This window comes from Lepidochelys kempii, chromosome 2, assembly GCF_965140285.1.
Source record: "Lepidochelys kempii isolate rLepKem1 chromosome 2, rLepKem1.hap1, whole genome shotgun sequence".
NCBI lineage: Eukaryota > Metazoa > Chordata > Testudines > Cheloniidae > Lepidochelys > Lepidochelys kempii.
The window spans coordinates 26,105,548-26,132,788 of record NC_136381.1 but is presented as its reverse complement, the minus strand read 5'-3'; the positions used below and the strand labels follow the sequence as shown (position 1 = coordinate 26,132,788).

General features: G+C 41.3%; 1 protein-coding gene and 1 long non-coding RNA gene across 2 annotated transcripts in view; both read right to left on the bottom strand.

Moving 5' to 3' along the window:
* EXT1 (exostosin glycosyltransferase 1) overlaps window positions 1-27,241 on the bottom strand; it is a 272,089-nt gene that overhangs the window by 167,993 nt on the left and 76,855 nt on the right. The window lies entirely within an intron of this gene.
* On the bottom strand, window positions 20,873-25,330 carry LOC140906411 (uncharacterized). The gene is made up of 3 exons (XR_012157107.2): window positions 24,993-25,330; window positions 24,156-24,499; window positions 20,873-21,033 (listed from the first exon to the last, which is right to left on the bottom strand). It is a non-coding gene; the product is annotated as an uncharacterized LOC140906411 (long non-coding RNA).

Below are 27,241 nucleotides of genomic sequence, written 5' to 3'. Positions count from 1 at the left end.
GAGAGCAGAGTCAATTTCTGAGGCAGAATTGCTCTCTGGAAACTAGACATTAGGTGTTGGGCTGAGATTCCCAAAAGAACAAATTGCCCTGCATGCTGTTTGACAACCTTTGTTCTAGGACTGGTGTATATGTATAAAAAACAAGTTATAATAATTAGAATATACATTGTTATATATACACAAGTTACATTAGTTAAATATACATAGACTCCATGTCACCTATTTCTCTTCCACTGGGAGAGAAGTTGTGTGCACATACACAGTCTGTACAATTAATCATCAACACTCTTTAGGAATCCATGAATGCATTCAAAATCCTCATCATGACATGGTGTTTATTGTCTTGCAAACGTTTACAGCAACCCATTTTATATCACTATCACACTCTACAGACTAACTGAAGTCAAGACAGTAATCTGTGACTCCACCACTGGATTAGAACAATGTTTAAGCAGCATATACAAAAAAAATTCAGATCTGAGACCAGAAATAGTAATTTTACATGCTTCTACCACAGGCAAATATTATCGGTCACATACTAGTCACATATGAGACTGAGAACAAGAACGCTGACCATATTCCTCTGAGGTGTCAATGGTAGCAAATGGTACAACAGAGTGGATCTCATTCTTTGATGCTGCTATTGCTTTAATACATTAAGTGCACTGCTATTGAAGTGTTTTCACCTCTTCATGATCATTTATTAAAAAAGAACACTAATAGATGTATACAGACTTCAAATCCCCCCCCCAAAAGAATCAGATAAACTTATGTTAAAAAAGAGGTCAAAATTATGCACAAAGCAATTCTGTGTACATCAAAAGCTAAAGGAAGTTTTCCTGCAACTTGTCTTACATTTAAAGGTGTCATAAATATAAAGGGAAGGGTAAACCACTTTAAAATCCCTCCTGGCCAGGGAAAAGCTCCTCTCATCTGTAAAGGGTTAAGAAGCTAAAGGTAACCTCACTGGCACCTGACCAAAATGACCAATGAGGAGACAAGATACTTTCAAAAGCTGGGAGGAGGGAGAGAAACAAAGGGTCTGTGTGTCTGTCTATACTCTGTCTTTGCCGGGGATAGACCAGGAATGGAGTCTTAGAACTTTTAGTAAGTAATCTAGCTAGGTACGTGTTAGATTATGATTTCTTTAAATGGCTGAGAAAAGAATTGTGCTGAATAGAATAACTATTTCTGTCTGTGTATCTTTTTTGTAACTTAAAGTTTTGCCTAGAGGGGTTCTCTATGTTTTGAATCTAATTACCCTGTAAGGTATCTACCATCCTGATTTTACAGGGGGGATCTCTTTATTTCTATTTACTTCTATTTTTATTAAAAGTCTTCTTGTAAGAAAACTGAATGCTTTTTCATTGTTCTCAGATCCAAGGGTTTGGGTCTGTGGTCACCTATGCAAATTGGTGAGGCTTTTTATCCAACATTTCCCAGGAAAGGGGGGGGTGCAAGTGTTGGGAGGATTGTTCATTGTTCTTAAGATCCAAGGGTCTGAGTCTGTAGTCACCTAGGCAAATTGGTGAGGCTTTTTACCAAACCTTGTCCAGAAAGTGGGGTGCAAGGTTTTGGGAAGTATTTTGGTGGGAAAGACGTTCAAACAGCTCTTCCCCAGTAACCAGTATCTGTTTGGTGGTGGTAGCGGCCAATCCAAGGACAAAGGGTGGAATATTTTGTACCTTGGGGAAGTTTTGACCTAAGCTGGTAAAGAGAAGCTTAGGAGGTTTTTCATGCAGGTCCCCACATCTGTAGCCTAGAGTTCAGAGTGGGGGAGGAACCTTGACAAAAGGCCACACAGAACCCTTTGTTCCTCTGAGATTCTGCACTTCTGAGTATTACATTCCTCAATGAGCTATCAAGCACAAAACCATTGGTTTTTAATGGATACAAAGTCTGGAGTACTGCTGGCTTCAGACTGCATATGGATATTTTCAATAGCATCTCAGATTGAGCAACTAGGAAGCCCCCAAAACTAGGTTCTTCCAGCTGTGGTTTGCAAAGTCTAGGGTTCAGTAGGAGCCAAACTTCTGAGGGGATTTGATAAGCTCTAGCGTGAAAGAGCTGATAGCATAGGCACAGCCTCATTTCCAAAGTGCAACTGGATGCAGTGAAATGGGTAGCACCAACAGCTATACAGAGAAGGTTTAAACACTTGTGGTGATGCAAGAACAACAGAGATAAAGCCAAAACAAGATGAAGTCACAAATTACAATGTCATGTTTTTGCATGTGCGTGTGTACGTGGAGCTCACACTTTTCCCACTGGCCCTTGTAAAAATAAACAGTAAAATCATTAGTTTACTGCAAAAGGCTCAACAAGCAGATGGATTTACTAATCCTTCCAGGCTATGAATTTTATTACAAGGCACACACTCCCTTCGTTCTCATCCTTACAAGCCTTCCCTCCTTTTCAGATGATTTTAGAAGGTAAAAACACAATCCAATAAAATTTTGGAAAAATGCTCAGCCTTCTTTCTCCTCCCTCCATTTTGGGGGAAAGACTTAGAAAAAAGCCTGTTATCCTCAGCTGGGCAAAGTGCCAAACCATTCAGTCATTTTTAGCCTGTTTGGTGCTGATAAAAAATACATGTTTCTACTTTGTCATATCCTTGTCTCTTGGAGGGCGGGGGAGAAGAGAATGGGAAGCTTTTTGCTTCTGCAACACACAAGGATTTGTACACACATCTGCGCACGTGCACACACACCTTATTCTCTCCAAAAATAAAGAGAGATACATGTACGTATATGCATACATAAATGAGAAAAGACAGACACCAGGTGTAGTTAAATATCTTGTAAAAAAATAAATATACACAAGATGTTCTATGAAAGAAGAGAGTTTGAACTTGGAGCAATACACGAATGGAAGTTTCAAGTCTTTTATTCGAGGAACAGATCAGCTCATCTAACACTCTGTTTTGGAGAATTTGTGTCAAATTGACAATCCAATTTCAGCAGCGTACATAAAACTCTGAGCAATTATTTAGCACTGTACAGATTTTACATAACTCTTGAAGTTACTGACTTAATTCATTTTACTTCCAACTACAAGACAGATTAATGTGAAATGAACTAAGACAGGCAACCAGAAGTAATGTTACTACAGCTAGTAAACATGCTTTAACTGTTGGATCATATTAAAGAAGTTCTGTATTAAAATCACAAATGAGTTTGATTCCCCATAGTTTAAATTCCAGGGTATTACTAATTAAGAGGTCTCTTGGTTTTTGGTACTGTTTCTCTACCTCTATGTGTGAAACTTGCAAGCTGCTAATTGCGTTAGTACATAGAATCATAGAATATCAGGGTTGGAAGAGACCCCAGAAGGTCATCTAGTCCAACCCCCTGCTCAAAGCAGGACCAATTCACAGTTAAATCATCCCAGCCAGGGCTTTGTCAAGCCTGACCTTAAAAACCTCTAAGGAAGGAGATTCTACCACCTCCCTAGGTAATGCATTCCAGTGTTTCACCACCCTCTTAGTGAAAAAGTTTTTCCTAATATCCAATCTAAACCTCCCCCACTGCAACTTGAAATTCTAAGAAATTCTAAGAAATTCTTGAAATTCTAACATTCTAAGACAGAGTCTGTTCTCAAAGTAATTCACACAGAGAGACTCAAAGCAATACTCTGTAACAACAGAAACAGCACCCAGAGACTCCCCGCCCTTTTGCTGTATTAACAATTGTGATTAAAATTGAGATAGAGGATGTATGTGGATGGATGCTTGGTGTGGATAATAACTGAATGATCAGGGATGTGCCAGCCTAAGAATCCAGTGTCCACTGGCTGAAGAAGGCATCAAGTGGAAATAACCAGAGGACCCCCGGAGGGCAGACTGGAATCCACTCAACAGCCTCAGGAATGGGAGAATCAAAGAACAAGATAACATCTAGCAGCATGGAACTGTCAGGAATGTGCCATCTGCTGATTGATTCAGCAACAGCATGATGAAGCAATTCCCATAGACTGGCATAGGAAGAAATTCCTATAAAAATGGACTCTAGAAAGTGAGAACTTTGAGGTCTGATTCTGCAAACCAACTTCCAGGAGCATCAGATGAGCATCTGACAAGGCCCTGCTCTCTCCTCATGTCCAGGCCACCTGGCCAGTTCCTTGGCATGAGCAACTCTAAGGCTGGTAACTATGATAACAACCTTGCAGAACCTGTGTGTGCGTGTTTATATGAATGAATGTGTGAATAAATATGAGATTGAATGGAATGTTATAGCTATAACTGCTTACTATGATTCTTTCTGTATTCACAATAAATGTGGTATTTTACCTTTTTCCCTTTAATAAGATCCTGCTGGTTTTTATTTTATTGGTATAACATAACTGCTGTATCAGTAAGCTGCTTAAAATACTCACTATCTTTGTACATTACATTTGCTCAATAATAATTACCTCTCAAACCAAGGATTATGAATATATGTACTGAATATTTCAACACAATACCAAAACAGTACAGGTAGCCAGCGATCTTGAAAACTGACTTTAGTATTTGCACAGAAAGTTTCCTGTGGCGCTGCTCACCCAGGAATCAGGGAGTTCAGGATAGAACGAAGTGCAAAATCCCTGATACACAGACACCCCAAGTCACAGAATCAGGATACGTATTTATATCTGGGGGAAGCAATCAGACCAAGGGGTACCTACTAATGGCTGGCTGAAATCACTAGAAACTGACAATGGATTGATTGTCTTCCTAGCCATCAATAGAGGTAGTGTGCTCTCTTCAGCAGGAAGAGAAAAATATTACTAAGGGAGACACTGTATCTTAACTAAATTAACAGGATAGTATTTTCCAATTACAATGTAATAAAGCAGAAACATTACAATAGAAGGAAGAGGAGCTTCTGAATACTGTAAAGTTGCTTTAAAACAGGAGGGGGAGGACATATCGCTCTTTGGGGAAACGACTACTGTTCACTATGGATTTGTACAGCACCTGTCACAAGGGAGTCCTGACATGATTGAAGCCTTTAGGGTGCTACAGCAATATAAATGTTTAATACTAACTAATGATAATATTAAGAATCTCAAAGTTTAGGATAAATAACAGGCCTCTCCTCACTTTCCTACTACTCTGCATCATTCACCTGCCCACACACACAGTAAGGAACCTAATGCAGGATAGACTATGCAACAATTTCCAATCTTGATTTGCTCTGCCTCCCACAAACACAATCTTGCACATACATGCTCTAACCACCTGACATTGGAGGCATCTGGATTTTGTTCTGAACTGCTGAGAAGAAGAATGCAACAATCCAAAGAAAGAGTGCTCTAACAGGATTTTGTGTGTATTGGTTCATAGCATTATCACTTATCAGATTGCCTCACTGCAAATGTCACAAAAGAAATCAGGGTATTTAGGAGTACAGGGATTTTAGTTACTGAAGTTAATTTCTGCACTTCTAGGAAATTCTCCAACAGCTTGTCGAGTTGATCAAGAAAAACTTAACAAAAATAAATCAAAGGACATACATTTATGAGAAGAAGCAACATTGCACTGTTACCGGCTGTGTTCTGGGGTGATGGGAAAATATTGAGAGTCTGTACTCACCACTAGGTTTAGAATATCTTTAATCATTACATAACACAGGTAAAGTTTCAGGGTACGCTTACCACACCTTTTAACGGCAGTTTTAGAACAGACTCAAAAGAATTGTGAAGACACGAACCTACAAGTTTCTTTTAAAGAAGCCAACTTGCATAAATTTAATAAAGCCCATCAAAGCCCCTACCCATGAAGCAAAATTAAGAATGGCCTGCACTGCTTCCCAGAATGCACTTATTTGATAGGGCTTAGGGACAGGGGTTCTCAGGACAGGTTTTTTGGTGGCCTCAGAGTGCGGCCACCAACTCTTGCTGGTGGCCACTCTCACTCTTTTTCCTAAAATACTTAATTTATCTTTAGGAAAACCAAATAAATATGCACATATACAAGTCCGAATCATTGTAATTTATTTATTGCTAGCTAGTAAGTCCCTTGTGAAAAGTGATATTTACAAACATACAAGTATCGCTATTCACAGTAGACTTACTCAGCCCTGCCAAGTCTGGGGACAAATTAAGCCCTGGATGAGGGGCTTGGGAGGGCAGCAGGGCCCTAGAGCCTGAAGCCCCACTGCTGGAGCCTGGGGCCTGCCACTGTGCAGCCAGAGCCTGGGACTGGAGCCCAAAGCCCTACTGCCAGAGCCTGCCAACCCACCACCCCAGGGCTGAAGCCAAAGCCTGAGTCCCACCACTCCTGGGAAAGTGGGGAACTCACCAGCTGCCTGTTCCTCCAGCATTGTGCCCCAGGTGTCTCCAGAGGGGGGCAAGGCCCAACCCCAGCTGTGGTCCCAGCAACCAACACCAAGGTGGGGCATCCAGAAGCAACAGAAAGAGGGAGGGGCTGTCACTCTCCTCCACCCCACTGGCCCAGGATGCTGGAGCCACAAGAAAAGCCCCTGGTGGCTGCATTTAAGAAACGCTGGCTTAGAATGTGCTGTTTAATAAAATGTAAAACACTACATATTCCATTTTAACTACAGCAGAATGGGATCAACATGTGTCCTACAGGTCCTGAGACATTTCTTAAAGAAAGAGACACAAGATTATTTAACATCATAAAAATCTTTCAGGGGGGAAAAACTTTTCTGTGAAATAAGTGGGTTTGGGTTTTTTTTTATCATTGACCTCATTCCGGATTTTTTATCCCTGACCGCATTCCAGGGAGGCAGTGGAAAAAAGTGGCTGATTCCATTTGGTCTACGACAAGAGCATTGGACACAGGTATTCCCAAATCAGAGATCACTTTGTCATTGCTATACATAAAAAGAGTATCTCTAAGAATGGTGCCGGAATGGGGGGGCTGCAAAAGGGCCATGGCCCGTCCACTTTTTGCCACAGGCCAGCCCCCTACTCTTCCTCTTCCCCCTGAGGCCCCGCCTCCTGGCCAGGAGGAAGCTGGAACCCAGCCAGGTAAGAGCGGCCCGGGGAGCCCGGGCAGCTGTAGGGAGCCACGGACACTCCACACCTGCCCAGGATTGAGGGAACCTGAGAGCAGCCTCGGGCCCATGTCCCCACCCTCTGGGCCCCCCTGCCCAGGGCAGATGGAGGATCCACGGCTCCCCAGGCAGCTCTCACCATGGCCTGGCTGTGGTTCTTTGGCCCCGGAGTCCCCACCCGCAGGCCAGGCAAGAAGCTGAAGCCAGGTTGGGGTAAGAGCCGCATGGACACCTGCAGGGAGCCACGGACCCTCCACCTGCCCTGGCCCAAGGTCTTGGCCTCTTGGAGGAAGAGGAGGTGCAGGGGTGGGACCACGGGGGAAAGGAGGACTTCATGGCCCCCACACTTTTAGGAAGCATACGTCACCCTGGATCTCTAGCAATCTTTATTAAATGATAGCATAAGAAATTCAACCACAAGAATTTGAAAAGTCTTCTAATATCTTCTTCGTCTTACTGCAAAGATAGATACATTGTTTTAACAGATTAAAAATACACACACACATGAATGGAAGAAGAGCAATCAAGTTAAAACCTGGGAGGAAGGGGATAAAGCAGGGAAAATATCATTGGTTATGAGATAGACCTGTGAGGGACAAATTGTCAGAACAGTTCACACAAATCAGGACTTGCTAACCAAAATGCTTAATTTATAAAAAAATAACAAGAGGATACTACCATATATCTGCAGACGTGGCATGATCTTGCTGCCATCATTATTATTAATAATTATTTATACTACAGTAGCATCAAGGAGGTCCAGTCAGGAGTCTGGGTCCATTGTGCTAGGTGCTGTACAAGCATATAACAAAAAGAGTCCTTGAGCTTACAAACCAATCTAATAACGCATCTGATGAAGTGAGCAGTCGCTCACGAAAGCTTATGCTCAAATAAATTGGTTAGTCTCTAAGGTGCCACAAGTACTCCTTTTCTTTTTGCAAATACAGATTAACACGGCTGCTACTCTGAAACCTAATAATGTTAGTTGAAGACAATGAGTTTTGCCTTGATTTCAATGGCAGTAAGATGCCTGACACTTTCCCACTGTTGCTCTCATATCAATTGGTATGGATCCAGATAAATAAATGGTCTTCACTGAGGTGTTATTTACTTTTTAAAAACTAGACACACATTACTTGTCATTACATGCAATTTAGTAAATGGGTAATTCTTCTGATGAATTGTCTGCTAAGAATACATAACCACATACCTTCTCTATTCAGTAAGGGGGTCTATCACGCAGAGGAATTACACTGTTATTTGCCATTTTCAGTATCAGAAGGAGTTTATTTGCAAGTCCCCTGTGGATTGACAAAGGCATAAACATTTATGGCCAACCTGCTGCCTGCCATAGGGACACAAAACACGCATATGCATTTATTATGTCCACAGAACGCCATATCTGTGTATATAAACAGGAACTATCAAACATTAGTGCTGTTTGCACATGCAGTTGCCAGTTACCCATTTTGCATGCACAAATCCCTGTTTATATGGGCAGTCATGATGACTCACGACCTAATAGTCTATCAGTTGGGCTATGTCTACACGAGTACTTACTCCGATATAACTTACATTGCTCAAGAGGTGTGAAAAAGCCAACACCTTAAGTGACATAAGTTACACCAACCTTAGCGCAGGTGTGGATAGCGCTATGTCGACAGGAGAAGGTCTCCCAGCAACATAGCTTCCATTGCTCACTGGGTTGGAGTAGTTAAACCGACAGGAGAGCTCTCTCCTGCTGGCTTAAAGAGGTTACATTAGAGAGTTTACAGCGGTGCAGCTGCATCACTGTGTTGTAAACTCTCTAGCATGGCCATAGCCGTAGGTAGCTCAGTGTTATTTCCCTACACTCTCAGCCTGTAGACTGATTGAATAAAGAAATCTGTAATGGGTGTTGAGCCAAACTATGACAGGTTTCAGAGTAACAGCCGTGTTAGTCTGTATTCGCAAAAAGAAAAGGAGTACTTGTGGCACCTTAGAGACTAACCAATTTATTTGAGCATAAGCTTTCATGACCTACAGCTCACTTTATCGGATGCATACTGTGGAAAGTGTAGAAGATCTTTTTATATACACACAAAGCATGAAAAAATACCTCCTCCCACCCCACTCTCCTGCTGGTAATAGCTTATCTAAAGTGATCACTCTCCTTACAATGTGTATGATTGTAGTTTCCGCGCTGTAAAGTGGCAGTGTAGACTGCTAGCTACTCATCGGGCTGGTGCCACGACTACACAGCCACTTTGAAGACATACCTTTATGGGTGCTCAGCACTTTTGGAACTTCAGGTCCTGGGTATTCAAATTCCGTATGAAGCAGCTATGTGCTGAACCACCTTGTAAGGATTACCAGAAAAGAGCTGGGATCACATTTTCCACAATTCAAAGAATTTTCTGCAAGGGTTTTGTCACAAAGGCACTAAAATTTAAAAGGTGACCCTTCTGGAGTCTTTGATCTCTAGGTAACAATACTGCACTAATTATCAGTCTGTTCTTCAACTCACAGATCCAGTCTGGTGAAATAAACAGGAACTTATTCAGAATTCTGATGTTAGGGTTATAACACTAAAGTTTCAACTCTATGTGTTGGGGTGTGTCCTCACACAAAGCTGATGCTCTTAATGAACAAAATCCCCATGGGAAGAGATTTTAAAGGGAATTTGGAGCCTAACTGCCCTTTATGCCTTTGAAAATTTCCTCCATATTTTTAGTGGTGGTGCTGGTCATCTTCAGCAAAGAGTCCTCAGATTTACATGTGGATGCATTCCAAGGCCAAATCTAAGGGCAGGTCTCATGCTAATGCTAGCTCATATGACCATGCCCCTTGCTAACACTAGAAAAGCAGGGATGTTGCAAATTGCTCATAATGCCAGAATTTAGACCTTTTTCTAAAAACAGTTAAAGTAATACAAGAAACAACTTATAATGTAGAAAAGTAGCATTTGCCACACAAAGTCAGCCTGTCACTTTATCAAGTCTATTATGCTAATACTTCCAGTAGCCAAGGCCATATTTTAGAAGAAAGGAACCACCAGAATGCACCTATCCAGGTGTACAACGCACATACAAAAAAAAAAAATATTCCTTCCTGACCCGTGCAGTGGGTCAGTTGATGCTGTCCCCAATGCATGGAATTTATCTGAGGAATAGTAGCCATCTATGTCAGTTCTCTAGCCATATGTACAATTAAATAACTTATTTATTTGACCTTGCAGAGCAGGTGAGCAGAAGTCAACATGTCAGTGGTCAAGGACTGGGGAACAAGCACGGTCCATTGGCTGAACGGGGTGGTCCATCAAAAAGAAGCCTCATTTGCCTACAACAGGAGCAAAGCTAAGCTCTAACCTCAAACAAATACATTAATGGTCTCACCATGAAAAGGGCACCCATCGTTCTTCACATCCTCAAACAGTGTATTCAGCTCTATGATCCAATCCAGAGGCCATTTAGGATAATCTCAGTAACCATGTGATCTTGATCCAATTTAGAGGAATTGTCATCCACCTGGAGGCCATATTTGATAACTATTACCAAATCAAATGGATTTGATCCCCATTAGGTCTGATTTTACACAGGTACAGAGATTAGCAATGGACATCCTTTTTTTTTGTTTTGTTTTTAAAGCCAGCCACAGAACTTGATTCTATCTTTTTTTGCTTTTTCCAATTCTAGTGACCATAACTTTAACTGAGTAGTAACCTCTCATTCTTGTAGCATGAGACTGAGGGGAAAGGAAGGAATAATCAGTTTTCATCATATCCTTCACAACGTTCAGAGTAATCTTATGTAGCATTTGGTCGTATGGTTTAGGGGAAAGAGAGAAACAAACATATATACAGTACTAGGATCAACCTAACTCACTATTATACTCTATAAACACTTGGGAAGTTGCATTCTTTATATACAGTCATACTCCACAGTAAAACACTTGGCACCCAGGAGTATTTTGATATTTGAGTACTTCTAGCAATGCACTTTAGTAGTAGGCCACAATTAATAAGCAGGGAGTGGAGAGCAGGAGAGGGACACGTTGTTTAAAAGATATAGACAAGAGTTTCTTCTCCAGCAAGGCACTGTGGTGGACAATAAATAAAACTGAAATTGCTGATCTCAGCTCAAGTCCTCAAATTATTCTCCAGATCACAGAACACATACAGGAAATAAAGTTAAGTAAAGCTACCCCACAGACAAATTTGGCACAGTTTGGCTTTTTCTGCTCACGAGAAAGATCTAAGGCCGAGCAGGGAAGGAGCATGAATTTGTCACTGCTGAGAAGGAAAACCCATTCAGGTAAAAAGATTTACGTCACCTGCATAGCAGAACTGGGAAAACTCACACTGGCTGGCTGCCCTGCATGTGACCAATTGAAAAGAGGATGGAATTTAGTTTCCGGGCAGACACAGCTCTAAACAATGAGAACTTGGAGATTACAAACTCAAAAATACAGCCTCAGAGATTAAAGTGCACACACACACACACATAGAGCACAAAATTGCACCAAAAAGGTATTACTGGAAGTTCTGACACTAAAGGATCTAAATTGGAGGGACTGGACTATATATTACACCAAAGAGAAAGAAAGTGTTTTGTTTTAAAGCCGTAGTAAATATTACTCATCTCAGTCAATTCAACAGTCAGATTCCAGCTCACAGCAACCTCTCCTCATTAAGCATTATTTTTGGCCCTGAATTAGTAGTGAGCCTCTCTGCAGATAGTAATTATGTGCTCCCCTCTGACTCCCTAGCTTTAAAGAGTCTCTTTCAAGCACTGAAGTCAGCCTCCAAATGAAAACAGAATGCACACATGAGCACAGACCTAAATACCTTCATGTTTTTTTTAAAAAAGGAAAAGGAAGTATGCTCTGAAACTTTACACCTCACCGTCCGGGCTAGGAATTTGCTTGATAGCAGCTTGATTATACTGCTCGGGCTAGTTGACTTTTTAGGAATTATCAAGGAATGCAAAGACCAAACAGAAAACTCCCTCTGATGTCCCCTGTAGTGAGTGACCTGCCTAAATGCCAAGGTGCAGATGCCTTTATCAGGAAGAGCAACTTCACTTCTCTGCCTTTCAGGTGACTTACAGACAGAGCAAACAAAATGTCTTTGATGCAACAGATGGATATATAATTTCAGTGGGTCTCCAGCAGTGGTTTTCAAACTAGGGTCGTCGCTTGTTCAGGGAAAGCCCGTGGGGGGACGGGCTGGTTTGTTTACCTGCTGCGTCCGCAGGTTTGGCCAATCATGGCTCCCACTGGCCACGGTATGCTGCTCCAGGTCAATATGGGCTGCAGGAAGCGGCACGGGCCGAGGGATGTGCTGGCCACCTTTCCTGCAGCCCCCTGGAGCAGTGACCTGGAGCGGTGAACTGCGGCCAGTGGGAGCCGCAATCGGCCGAACCTGCGGATGCAGCAGGTAAACAAACCAGCCCGTCCCCCCCCCCGGGCTTTCCCTGCACAAGCGGCAGCCCCAGTTCAAGAACCACTGGTCTACAGTATTTATTATAAAGGTGTGAGACTATTTTGGTAAAGCAGCCAAACCTTTATATAAAAAATGACACAACCTCCTCATTAACATGATCTTATTTTAGGGTGGGTTTTTCTTTTGAATTAATTCTGATGCCACGTCACCCAGAATGGGATCTTGTCCCGTCTTCATTTGTGGCATAGGCATCGGGGCTGCCCATATACAATGTGGAATATCTTAGCCAACACTCTAAAGCTGGATTTTAGAAATTCCATACAAATCTGTTCATTTGTATTCATAATCAAGGAAAACCATTCTGGGTTTTTTGATCCCATTGTGATCAACCGAAGTAGATATAGGCCAACACTGAGAGTTTTTGAAAATTCTTCTCCAAATGTTTAGAATGGTTTGCTGACTCTCCTCCACAGAGCAAGCAGTGTTTCAATGAGACACATCTGGTTTTCTGATGTGCTTTCTGCCTCAGTTAATCAGGTTCTTGGTCTTCCCTGAGAAAGGCTAATTTAGCAATGCCGTATGATGGTGGAGTGTGTGGTAAGACAAATATTTTTCCACAACTCACAAAATGTATTAGTGGGACTTAACCTATCAGAACTTTCACTCTACTGGACAGGCACAGCTATGAGATTTTGTATGCTCTAAGGAAGGGTTTAGGGTTCAGCAACAGTTTTGATAAACCGAACTGCAATATTGTGAAGAGGCAAGCAAGTCTGCTTTCTAGTTATCTAAGTAAACAATACAGGAGTCACTTTTACTAATTTCTGACCTCGGAGACATTTTTATTTTGCTAGGACTTTTCAAGGACACATGTTCACATTTCTAAGCTTTACCCCGAGAAATGAACTTAAACTTAAAACTATTTCAGTGAAGAAGAAGAAACTGATTGCTCATGTGTTACCCTTGATGCCGCAGTATATACAAGGGCCTAAGTCAAATCTGTTAGGACAATAGCACGTACTGTTTTGTCTCATTTTTGCAGAGATCTTGATTGATGCAGTCCTCCCTATGCTGTTTGGCACCCTCCCTTAAGCGCACACAGAGCTGCTGCCTCCAGAGAATACAACACCCCCTCTGCAACATGGAGTCAATAATCAGATAGAAGGATAATGGACTCACACTTTCTTCTGGCAAATTAAAAGGAGGATTCGGGTTCACAGAAAGGTTTTAAATGGAGGGTGGGAAGAAAAACAAGTGGTAAAATATACCTCAAGAATCCCAAAGCAGATGCAGTAAGTATACAGATTCTCTCCTCAAACACAGTTACTGCATCAAACAGAGATCTCTAAATATCTACCACTAGGAGCTCTGAATGAAAACCTAGTTAATATACTGTAGTCATTTGAACATAAACAGATGGATACAGATGGCACTTGTTCACCCACTGCCAACAAAAAAGAAACCTGACATTCCACACATGTGGTGGCTAGCAAACCCCCAAAGGCAATATCTGTCTTGAAAAGAGACTAGCTCCTCCTGCAGAACAGAAGGGGCTAATTTGTAGAAATAGGGTTTGGTCACCCTTAGAGATACATTAGACAAACAAAACCACAGTCCCTTCTGAGGTAGGTTCAACAAGGTGCTAATTGAGTCATCCCAGACCTTGCTCGGTAAAGAAGTTGAAAGTCTGAACATACCCTTAGTAGTGAATTAACTGAAGGTCTGAAGTCCCATTAATGAGGGACATTTACTAGCTAGTTACAGCTCCTAGGGGGCAGCAGACTGAGAAGGAAAAAATAAACCACACACAATACCCTTTTCTGCCTTGTGTGAACAAGGCTGCCAGTCCCACAGCCTGGACGTAATCAGGCTGCATACGTAATCGGGCTCACCAGGGCTGACTCCTGGTGCACGTTCTCAAGACAAACTGACAACCCAGCAGGCACTGACTCCCATCTGTCTCACACACACACACACACACACACACGCTAACAGACCTCTCCCCTTTGGATACTGCAGGGCCACAGGCGAAACAGCCAGCTAGGCACTGGAGCTCCTTGCAAGAGCTTCTTTAGCACCTTCTTCCTCTTCTTCCTGTCCCAACTCACCTGCTCGAATGGAACTCTCCAGGCCCATGGAATCATCTGGGCCCCATCATCCCCTCCAGCAGCTCTCCAAACTATCTCTCTCTTTAAAACTCCTTTGCTTCCAAGAGGCCGGCAGAGGAGCTCTTTTGCCAGCTTGCTTCTCTTACGCACATGCTGGACGCCGGTGAGGGAAGAAAGGGTGTATGGTACACACATTACTTCAACTCCAGAAAGGAGCTTAAGCAGCCATCCTCTTTCAGGGGCAAAGGTTGGATTAGGCGAGTCACTATGGGAAAGCAGTACAGAGCACCATCCAGATTTTTGCCACTCTCTGGCCTTCTGGACTGCATTTGGCTCCCCCGGGCTTTTCTATAGGATTTCCTTTGGGGTTTTATTTTTGCCTAAAATCTTTGATAATGTAGGCAGCTTCACTCCTTCCCTCTCCACAGTCAGCTCGGGGATGTCCTCCCCCTTTTGCCACCACCCAAACCTTGATTACCTCCCCAGAGCAGCCTACATCTCCCTACTTTTATTTGCCAAGTGAAGGCCCTGGGGTGGCTACACTTTATGACTTCACGTAAACAATTAGTGCAAATTGTTTCAGTGTATGCGTCTAGTGGTTCCTCCAGTTCCTTCAGCTATTGTTTTCATTGGCTATCCCTTTCATGCCATTAGATATGTTATTAAGAAAAGACTATTGTGCTCTCAGTGGTTTCTAAAATCGTCAGAAGCCTTCAGTGGACATGCATGTTACTCTGCATTTTCCTTTCCTTTTCCATTTCATCTGCTGTAATTAACATTCACTAAGGCAGACAGATAAGTGAGAGAGAGGAAAAGAACTGTGAAGAGGTTTTGGCCTTGCTGCCCTAAATGAGGGAGTCCTTTGCAGGAAGAGAGCTTTGCGGGTTAGAGGTTGGCCATTACAATCCTAGTGAGCAAAGAGTTAGACAGGCTATAATCTTTAAATCTAGGATTTAATAATTTCTAAAAAGCACCATGAGCGACTTCAGGAAGGATTTGATAATGTCTTTCCAAGCATCTGTTCTGATGAACCAGATAGATAAGGAGGTATTTACTTATTCAGAATGGAGACCTGAACGGTTTCAGAGTAAGTTAGTCTGTATTCGCAAAAAGAAAAGGAGTACTTGTGGCACCTTAGAAACTAACCAATTTATTTGAGCATAAGCTTTCGTGAGCTACAGCTCACTTCATCGGATGCATGCTGTGGAAAGTGTAGAAGATCTTTTTATACACACAAAGCATGAAAAAATACCTCCTCCCACCCCACTCTCCTGCTGGTAATAGCTTATCTAAAGTGACCACTCTCCTTACAATGTGTATGATAATCAAGGTGGGCCATTTCCAGCACAAATCCAGGGTTTAACAAGAACGTCTGGGGGGGCGGGGTTGGAAAAAACAAGGGGAAAAAGGTTACCTTGCATAATGACTTAGCCACTCCCAGTCTCTATTCAAGCCTAAGTTAATTGTATCCAATTTGAAAATGAATTCCAATTCAACAGTCTCTCACTGGAGTCTGGATTTGAAGTTTTTTTGTTGTAATATAGCAACTTTCATGTCTGTAATCATGTGACCAGAGAGATTGAAGTGTTCTCTGACTGGTTTATGAATGTTGTAATTCTTGACATCTGATTTGTGTCCATTTATTCTTTTACGTAGAGACTGTCCAGTTTGACCAATGTACATGGCAGAGGGGCATTGCTGGCACATGATGGCATATACACATTGGTGGATGTGCAGGTGAACAAGCCTCTGATAGTGTGGCTGATGTTATTAGGCCCTGTGATGGTGTCCCCTGAATAGATATGTGGGCACAGTTGGCAACGGGCTTTGTTGCAAGGATAGGTTCCTGGGTTAGTGGTTCTGTTGTGTGGTATTTGCTTCAGGTTGGGGGGCTGTCTGTAGGCAAGGACTGGCCTGTCTCCCAAGATTTGTGAGAGTGTTGGGTCATCCTTCAGGATAGGTTGTAGATCCTTGATAATGCATTGGAGGGGTTTTAGTTGGGGGCTGAAGGTGACGGCTAGTGGCGTTCTGTTATTTTCTTTGTTAGGCCTGTCCTGTAGTAGGTGACTTCTGGGAACTCTTCTGGCTCTATCAATCTGTTTCTTCACTTCCGCAGGTCTGTACTGTAGTTGTAAGAATGCTTGATAGAGATCTTGTAGGTGTTTGTCTCTGTCTGAGGGGTTGGAGCAAATGCGGTTGTATCGTAGAGCTTGGCTATAGACAATGGATCGTGTGGTGTGATCAGGGTGAAAGCTGGAGGCATGTAGGTAGGAATAGCGGTCAGTAGGTTTCCAGTATAGGGTGGTGTTTATGTGACATCATTTATTAGCACTCTAGTGTCCAGGAAGCGGATCTCATGTGTGGACTGGACCAGGCTGAGGTTTGATGGTGGGATGGATATTGTTGAAATCATGGTGGAATTCCTCAAGGGCTTCTTTTCCATGGGTCCAGATGATGAAGATGTCATCAATATAGCGCAAGTAGAGTAGAGGCATTAGAGGATGAGAGCTGAGGAAGCTTTGTTCTAAGTCAGCCATAAAAATGTTGGCATAGTGTGGGGCCATGCGGGTACCCATAGCAGTGCCGCTGATCTGAAGGTATACATTGTCCCCAAATGTGAAATAGTTATGGGTAAGGACAAAGTCACAAAGTTCAGCCACCAGGTTAGCAGTGACATTATCGGGGATAGTGTTCTTGACGGCTTGTAGTCCATCTTTGTGTGGAATGTTGGTGAAGAGGGCTTCTACATCCATAGTGGCCAGGATGGTGTTATCAGGAAGATCACCGATGGATTGTAGTTTCCTCAGGAAGTCAGTGGTGTCTCGAAGGTAGCTGGGAGTGCTGGTAGCGTAGGGCCTGAGGAGGGAGTCTGCGTAGCCAGAAAATCCTGCTGTCAGGGTGCCAATGCCTGAGATGATGATTTCCAGGTTTATGGATCTTGGGTAGTAGATAGAATATCCCAGGTCAGGATTCCAGGGGTGTGTCTGTGCAGATTTGATCTTGTGCTTTTTCAGGGAGTTTCTTGAGCAAATGCTGTAGTTTCTTTTGGTAACTCTCAGTGGGATCAGAGGGTAATGGCTTGTAGAAAGTGGTGTTGGAGAGCTGCCGAGCAGTCTCTTTTTCATATTCCGACCTATTCATGATGACAACAGCACCTCCTTTGTCAGCCTTTTTGATTATGATGTCAGAGTTGTTTCTGAGGCTGTGGATGGCATTGTGTTCCGCACGGCTGAGGTTAAGTTTCTGATCATTTTAAAACATCATACACATATAATCCAGTAAAGTGAAGCATTAGTACCATTTGTCTCGGAAATCCGAATGACAAAGGACCAGATTGTGCTACCCTTACTCATGTACTTTCTTCCCAACCAGTCCCTTTAATTTAAATGAGATTACTCATGTAATGACGTACTAGTCAGGTTCAATAAGAGTGGCACAACTGTACCCCCTCAAAAAATTAAATAGGGATGGTTAGGTCAAGCAAAACGAGTGTAAGATTTGCAAAAAGCCATTCAATATGGCTAACATAATGGGTATATAGAAGGGCAGAAATCATGCAAAATAAGTGCCTGTGCAGAAAAAGAGGGGAGTAGAAGTTTTCCCTTCTCAACAATTCTTCAGAAATACCATCTCAATCAAAGTTTTGACAATTACTAAGCATGTCAACTGATCATGAAAATTCATCAAGTATGTCATAAATGACAAGAAATAAGTAAGTACTTGACTGCTGAAATTGGCTGGGCTACAAAAGTTACTGACAATCACTTCCATAAATTATGCGAACACATCCATCTTTTGACACAGAAGGGGTTTCCAGAGAGTGATGTTTTCAGGCAAAGAACACCACAGTTTGTATACCTGTTTAGGAATCACACCATATTTTTAATCACTGTTATGCCAAAGCATTTCAGAAAAAGGCTCATCTGTGCTTCTACAGATGAAAAACATTTGCCTCTGAAGTAGATGGACTTTCACAGGACTTTTCCACATATAGAAAATTTAATCCAATCAATTTCGAACACCTATATTTCTTCTCCAGGTTACAAAAAGTCATGTGTAGGTAACAAAGAATAATGTAACCCAAGGTGTACATATATATTGTAATGCAGCTGCACTTCCATCAAGGGATTAGAGAAAGATATTATAAGTCAAATCCTGTGTGATTTGTTCAGGTCACTTGAATTCTGGTGACAGGCTTGCTGAATTTGCAATTCAGGAATTGTTCTCAGGGCATTACTACACAAGCCAAGTAAAGGGTGACCTTAACTGTGATTTTCTCTGTTTTAGATATTTTAAACATTAAACATAATTTAAACAAAAATTAAAGCTGAAAACTATGTTTTTGTCAGTTTTGTGTAACTTTAACTCAGAATTTTCTAGTTTTCTTTTTCTTTCAATGGATCTCCAAAGTGTTTGCAGAACTTTAATGCTCATTTTTTATGAGAGTTTACAACCTTCAACACATGCCATTGACCTGGAGTTTCATTAGCTCCATCTGAAATTTCATTTGGGAATTTCACTGTGTCCATCTAAAAAAACTAAGGTCAACTAGAGGGGAACACTACCTCTGTAGACCTTACAGCAGTCTATAGGAAGGAAGCCCTGATCTAGCAGACTTAAGTGGATTCCCTAAGGCCTACAAGAGAGGAGCTCCAATGTGACCGACCTGTTAAGGACCTCCACCTGGTCTGAGGCCCCTGTCCCTTGCCAACTTAGATACATGAAGTTTCCCCTCAATGAGAACTTTAAACACATAAAGTGTTCAACTTGGAAAACTTCTTGCATTTATAGTGGTAATGCTTCAGGCTTCTGAGCAAGCAGTATCTCCCCCAATCTATCCTGCAGAGCAAAGGATATCCATAGGAACGTCTGGAGCTGCTGTGAGGCCCTCTACCCCAGCCTCCTCTTTCTATAATCCTTCTGAGGTTCAGAGGAAGGGAATCCAGAGATTCACAGGTATTAAGGGGCAGCAGCAGTTACAATACACTTAAATTTGACTTTCACTTTCCATTTTAAACCCATTGTATCAAAACCAAAACCTCTCTAGCTTTGTATAGGTTGGTGAGTATATTTAAAATATAAATAACTTATTCTGAACCCAGAGTGATTCTTTTAGCTGTCAGTGGCACTGGCCAAGTATTTCCAGATGTGCCCCTAGGAAACTCAAGTTCCGATGCCCACAATTCAAGAAGGATGTTGATAAATTGGTGAGGGTTCAGAGAAGAGCCACAAGAATGATTAAAGGATTAGAAAACATGCCTTATAGTGGTTAAGCTCTCACTCTATCTATTTAGCTTAAAGTGAATCATAGGGTTAGATGGGACCACAAGGGTCATCTAGTCTAATCCCAGTGACTAGAAGGTTAAGAGGTGACTTGATTATAGTCTATAAGTATCTACATAGGGAACAAATATTTAACAACGATCTAGCAGAGAAAGGTATATCATGATCCAATGGCTAAAAGCTGAAACTAGACACATTCAAACTTGAAATGAGGTGTTAATTTTTTAACAGTGAGACTAATTAACCACTGGAACAATTTACCAAGGATTGTGGTGGATTCTCTATCACTGGCCATTTTTAAATCGATTGGATGTTTTTCTGAAAGGTCTGCTCTAGGAATTATGTTGGGGACGTTCTATGGCCTGTGTTATACAGGAGGTCAGACTAGATGATCACAATGGTCCTCCTCTGGCTTGCAATCTATGAATTAAGAGTATGGTTCAAACCCATATGATCTTCTGACCTATCTAGTGGGCCCACTGGTCTGTTTCTTAGGTCTTGTCTATACGAACAGGTAGTGCACAGCAAGCTGGGGTATAAATATAACTCCTGCTGGCCTGGCATGTGTGGACCCTGCTGCCATGCTTTAAAAGTTCCCTAGTGCACTTTGATCTACTCACATTTGAAAGCAGCATAGATCAAAGCACACTAGAGAGCTTTTAGTACATGACAGCAAAGTCCACATGAATAGTTAGCGCATGGCAGGGTGGTGCAAGGTAGATTCACACCCCAGCTTGCCATGCACTAACTGTATAGTCAAGCCCTTGGACGTTAGGTTGAGTATCTATTCTGTTTTCATTCTAATAACAGCCTCTCTTTTTCCACAGCCTTTATCCTTATTCTGAACTCATATACTCTTACTGGTGGTACAAGTTATTCTTTTGACTCATTTCCAGGCCTGCTGCAAGCATATAAAAAGCCATGCCAAACAAAAAGCAGAGTTTCACACCCAAATTCTTGCAAGACCCAAGCAGTACAAACAGCAGCAGAAAAAGTACCACATGGACAAAGGTGGATCAATGTGCAGTCATGGCAGCTTGAGGGCCTACCTAGAAAAGTGGCTTTTGAAGAAAGATTTCAAAGGGGATGGAAAAGAATGACAAAGTGAGGGGCTGCATCAGAGCACAGATCATATATGGTCTTTTCATGCTGGAATAATGTCCCATGCTCTGTAATGACCCATCACCCAAGGCTTCCTCATTTCTTCCTCTTCTTCCTCCTAATTAAAATATAAAATACATTCCAGGATTTTTTTTTCCATGTTAAAGATTGGATAAACCAAATTTGACAGCACTGAAGAAAACATTAGGCAATTTTACATTACATGATGTTTTGCTAATGGGCCAGGGGACATCTCTGATGGCTTACAAATGAAAACACTTGTTTTGTTTCCTTCCACTCTCAAAATGCTGTCAAAAGGACTGGCAATCAAATCACTTATGTGGATGTGTGTCAAAAACATGCCTGAGCCAGGTACAATATATAGACTTCAGCAGCAAGATTCATCTGAAATGACATACTATATTTTCTGAACAAGGTCAAAAGAGAGGAGATACAGATGAAGTGCTATTTCCCAACCATGTATGCTGTGTGTATGTGTGTGTGTGTTAAATTCAAATCTTGTTATACTAGAACAAATGTGTGTGCACACGCACACATTTGGTTTCGTAAGACAAGGTTTAGAATTAACACACACACTTTCCAGTCCATACAGCAAAAGCCTGAACGTCTTAAAAGAGGACTGAAAAACTGTATTCTATATGCACCATATCACAACGTTTAATAATTCCTTAACAGTTCTCTTCAGCTCTGTAAACAATTTCAGCATGGTCACCTACTTGATGATAAAATAAAAATTGGGTTGGCCCAGTAAAATTAGGAGATCTCCAAAAGCTGCAGTTTTTATAACAGGAAAGCAGATAATTTCATGTGTAAGTTTCCTTGGTTACCAGAATCACTAGCAGATGGATGGTTTATAAACTTCCTTTCAACTATTTAAAAAAACATTTTCCAGCAAATGTGTGAAATTAACTATCCCTTTTATTTTTACTTTTTAAAATAAAGCAGATATCACTTTTCAACACATGGGAATATTGGTTATTTAAAGCTAGTGTTGTTGGCATAACAGAGAAACAAAGACACAATTATGAAAAAGCAAAAAAGCATTTACATTTTAAACACGTTGTCTGACTTTATTTTACCAATCTACATAAATCTGAAATCACAGTTCTTTGGATGACCTGGAGGGTGTGTAATATTGTACAGCTCAATAATCTCACTGCTTTCCTTTCCATATAAGGAGAATTATTTTTCTGTATACATGCTGTGCTTTATAATGTGCAATCTTGTGTGTGTGTGTAATCATATATCCCCATTAAGCCCATTAAATCATATAGCCATTAAGGGACCTCAATTAGCATTGAAAACACATACATATGCATAATGAAGAAAAGCTTTGTTAAAAATGTTAATTGACAAGAAAGAGACCTACTTTAATCCAAGTTTTCCCAAACAACAAAACAAATAACCTGAAACGAATTATAATGGGAAGCTAGTTTCAATCCTCACTATGGAGGGAAACCACACAAATTCATAATTGTCGCTGGATTGTCACTCACGGGGAGGCTCGAAATAACACATTGTACATGGCTCTGTTGGTTCTTTGTTTGGATTCCCATGATTGTTTGTGAGCACATTAAATCCAATTAACAGTTTAAGAGCAAAAAGAAAAGGAGTAGTTGTGGCACCTTAGAGACTAACCAATTTATTTCAGCATAAGCTTTCGTGAGCTACAGCTCACTTCATCGGAAGCATCAGAGCTGTAGCTCACGAAAGCTCATGCTCAAATAAACTGGTTAGTCGCTAAGGTGCCACAAGTACTCCTTTTCTTTTTGCGAATACAGACTAACACGGCTGTTACTCTGAAACCAGTTTAAGAGCAAGTATTTAGTCTTCCCTATGAAACTGAACTAACAGTTTGGATCAATGTTAGGATATAGATATTCAGGTCTGTCTGTAAAGGCCTATACTCTAAGAATTTAGGTGTATTCTTATCACTTGGCTAGTTATAGAAGTATAAAAGAAAGAATCAAAATCACTGTCTGCTGGTGTAAGGGCCTTCTCTAACTGTGACAGTCTCAGGCCCTGCGCTTAGCCCTAAGCAGCAGAGGCGGCCATAAGCTGGGAAGTGAATGGTCACATCCTTACATTCCAAACTAGTCCCACTGAAAGAAGGTGCTATTGGGCTGTTAGGAATACAATCCTGTCCTGATAGTGCCTATCACCTCCAGAGAAAGGGAAGTGCCTAGAAAATATAAAAGGAAACTTGATAGCATCCTGTCTAGCAAGAACTCACTTATCAATAGCTGGGATGTGAAATCCTCACTTCTGTATTGTTTTGTCATTATAGTTCCCACTTTGCTATTGTTTGTCTGTATAATCTCTGTCTGGTTCTGTGACTGTTCCTGTCTGCTGTATAATTAATTTTTCTGGGTGTAAACTAATTAAGGTGGTGGGATATAATTGGTTACATAATCATGTTACAATATGTTAGGATTGGTTAGTTAAATTTTAGGAAAATGATTGGTTAAGGCATAGCTAAGCAGAACTCACGTTTTACTATATAGTCTGCAGTCAATCAGGAAGTGAGGGGGTGGGTGGGTGTGTGGGGGAGATGGGAACTGGGAATGGGGATGGGGAAACTGGAATCATGTTTGGCTAAGGGCAGGAATGGGAACAGGGACACAGGTGTAAGGCTCTGTGGTGTCAGAGCTGGGAAGGGGGACACTAAGGAAGGAAACTGGAATCATGCTTGCTGGAAGTTCACCTCAATAAACATCGAATTGTTTGCACCTTTGGACTTCGGGTATTGTTGCTCTCTGTTCATGCGAGAAGGACCAGGGAAGGAAGTGGGTGAAGGAATAAACCCCCTAACAATCGAAACCTTATCCCATCCCATCACATTGATTTGGGAGCCAACCCTGTAGCCTGGACTTGAAGATGATCTGCCTCTGAGGGTAGAGCTCCAAGGAGAGGGCTCAAATTACAGACCCAGAAGAACCCTCTGCTCCAAAAGCCAGGTGTTTTGTTTTATGTTGTTTGGTAACTTGCTTTGTTCTATCTGTTATTACTTGGAACCACTTAAATCCTATTTTTTATACTTAATAAAATCACTTTTGTTGATTAATTAACCCAGAGTAAGTGATTAATACCTGAGGGAGCAAACAGCTGTGCATATCTCTCTATCACTGTTATAGAGGGCGGACAATTTATGAGTTTACCCTGTATAAGCTTTATAGTGGGCAGAGTTTGGATTCAAATCAAACTGTGGGCCAAACTCACAGGTGGCAAGAATCTGAAATCTCCATGGACTTTATGCTCAGCCCTTCTGCTTTATGCTGAAAACAGAACCCAGATTCATGTAGTGTGTAAACAGGAAAACCTGTATGGTCAACAATAAATGGTTCCGTATGGTTTTCTCTTTGGCAAGCCACTGCTCCAGCCTACTACCCTCCTACATTTAAAAAAAAAACAACCCACAATAAAATTAAACTAGAATATACCTTAAATTTACTAACTCAAGAAAAGGAATTAATGGTAAAATTACTGTACAACCTTAACCCATTTCTCTACTTCATCAGTTCTCAACCGGGGTACACATACCCCTAAGGGTTCGCAGAGGTCTCCTACGGGGTACATCAACTCATCAAGATATTTGCCTAGATTTACAACAGGCTACATAAAAAGCACTAGTGAAGTCAGTACAAACTAAAATTTCATACAGACAATGACTTGTTTATACTGTTGTATATACTATACACTGAAATATAATATTTATATTCCAAATTGATTTATTTGATAATTATATGGTAAAAATGAGAAAGTAAGCAATTTTTCAATAATAGTGTGGTGAGACACTTTTGTATATTTATGTCTGATTTTGGTAATCAAGTCATTTTAAAGTGAGATGAAACTTGGGGGTATGCAAGTGAAATCAGACTCCTGAAAGGGGCACAGTAGTCTGGAAAGTCTGAGAGCCACTGCTCTAGGTTAAGGTATTAATTCACTGGAATCCAGTGCAACCCACATTAAAGTCTAATGAAAGTACATCTCTTTGCCCCTCTCCTCTCCCCCACCACATCCCTCCCTCCTGGGAATATGTGAAATTAGATTACATACCTCTGAAACGTCCCAAAACACAGTAGTTCACCCAGACATCTTCTGCACCTAACTATGGAGGAAAAACCTTGTTATGCTCAGTAATACTTACTTGGTTACTCTTAAATAGACACCTAGCAACTAAATTCAATCTCCATCCTATTGTACAAATCTTCAGTTTTCTATATACAAAGTTATAAGAAAGAGAGGCACATGACTGGAGTGTTCTTTTGTACAGATGGCCTTTTTGGCAAATACGCTGATAATCATTAAAAACTTTGTTTTTTAGAGTCATCTAGTCATAGAGTTTAAGGCCTGAAGGGATCACTAGATCATCTAGTCTGACATCCTGTATTTCACAGGCCACCAACACCCCTCAACTCACACACACTAAACCCAACAATCAAAATGAGACCAAAACATTCCAGCCCACAGGAGACTAGAATATTATGTGCCACAGGCAGAGAATGGGAGGGAAATGATTAAATGAAATATACTCAGTTAATCCTGGCAAGTGACCTGCACTCACATGCTATAGAGGAAGGCACAAAATCCTCAAGGTCACTGCCAATCTGACCTGGTGGAGTGGTGGTGGGGAAATTGCCGTATGTGAGATCGGGAAGGAATCAGTTAGACCCTGAGCACGTGAGCAAGAACCAGCCAGCCAAGCATCAGAGAGACAGAATATTCAGTGCCACCTCAGAGCAGTGGCCCACCCTGCCCAATGTCACATCTCCAGCTGTGGCAGGAGAAAGAGACAAAAAAGGAGTCTGTGTCTTAGACTCAAAATGAATATTTGTAAAAATATATTGCCTGTAAAGAATTTAAACACCATTTTTCATGAATTTTGAAGAGAAATCTGAAAATTCACATAGTAAATGAGCATGTGTGGCAGAAGGCATGGTGAAAATGTAAAATTCCTTCCATTTTAACAACATAGAACCAATCCTGCAAACATTTACTCCTGAGCATAGTGCTTCCTGCACTGAGGACGGAGTCCCACCAATTTTTGCATTTAAATCAATTAAAGTAGTAAGCAATGAGTCCAGTAGGCATGTGTTTGCAAGACTGGGCTCTAATGGAGACAATGGGGCATTAGTCACACAGGTAAGGACCTTTAATGCCAAGCAACTCTCATGATTTCTTAATACCCTGAGAAAAGAGAGGAGTCTTTTGGGATGCCAGGGAACTGAACATGACAATTTTCCTTTTAAAGTAGAGGTGCAAATAAAAAAGGAAAGAAAGGGAATAGTCAGACACTGAAAACCCAACTTAAAAAGCCTGTCCAATTACTGTAATTTGCTTTGTTTCTATCTAGAATGACAACTTGTATATCAAGTTTAAACCCCTGAAAAATGAGGGTTTACATGAAAATGCTGACAAATTCTTAACTACACAAGCACTACCAGGCACCGGTGATCCATGCAAATTATAACTGGGAGTGAGCTGCTTTGAACGAATAAAGATAAAAATTCCTTATGTTGCACTAGTCACAAGGCGCACTTATAAAACAGGCTCCACAAATGTCCATTATAAATATTTTTATTTTCATTTTCTTTTTAAGTTAAAAGATTTTTTTAAATTGCAGTTTTATTTTACTAATTAAATTCCCAGTCCTGCTGTCATTGAAATCAGTAGCAAACTGCCATCAACAAGTAGCTGCAGGTTTGTGTGGGCATTTTACTTCTATTTTCATTACAGCGCCTGAGTTTGAGTGTTTCTGAAAAGCAATGCTGAAATGTCTAAAATAGTAGCAAACGAAGAGTCACACTAGCTCATAAAAATACAAGTGGGAAGCAGAAAGACAGTGTTTGACCTTTGAAACCTACCTTCTTGTTCCTGAGAGAAGCCTCCAACTTCTCTTCGTTCAGCCTGAATTTTAAAGAAATCACTGAACAGTTCAAATAAACCAACTGATCTAATTAGCAGACCACAAGCCATAGGACAGAATTATCTCCCTTGAAAGTGTGTCCCCCTCTCCGCTGGCATCTAGGAGCACTGAAAGCCCACTTTCAAACCTGCTACAGAGCTCAAGAAGGTACTTTGATTCGAAAGCTAAACACAATTAGATTTCCTTTCTGTCTATTTTAACCAATTTTTTAAAAGGGTAATACAAATACTTTTGGCATCAATTTTTTGAAGGGAAAATGAATTGGACACCATCTCACACCTTCCCTAGTATTTCAGCACATCCCCATTATCGGATGGAAACTTGGCAAAGCTTTATTTGTTAACAAACACTTCCCAAGTCTGCAGCACACTGCTGACCT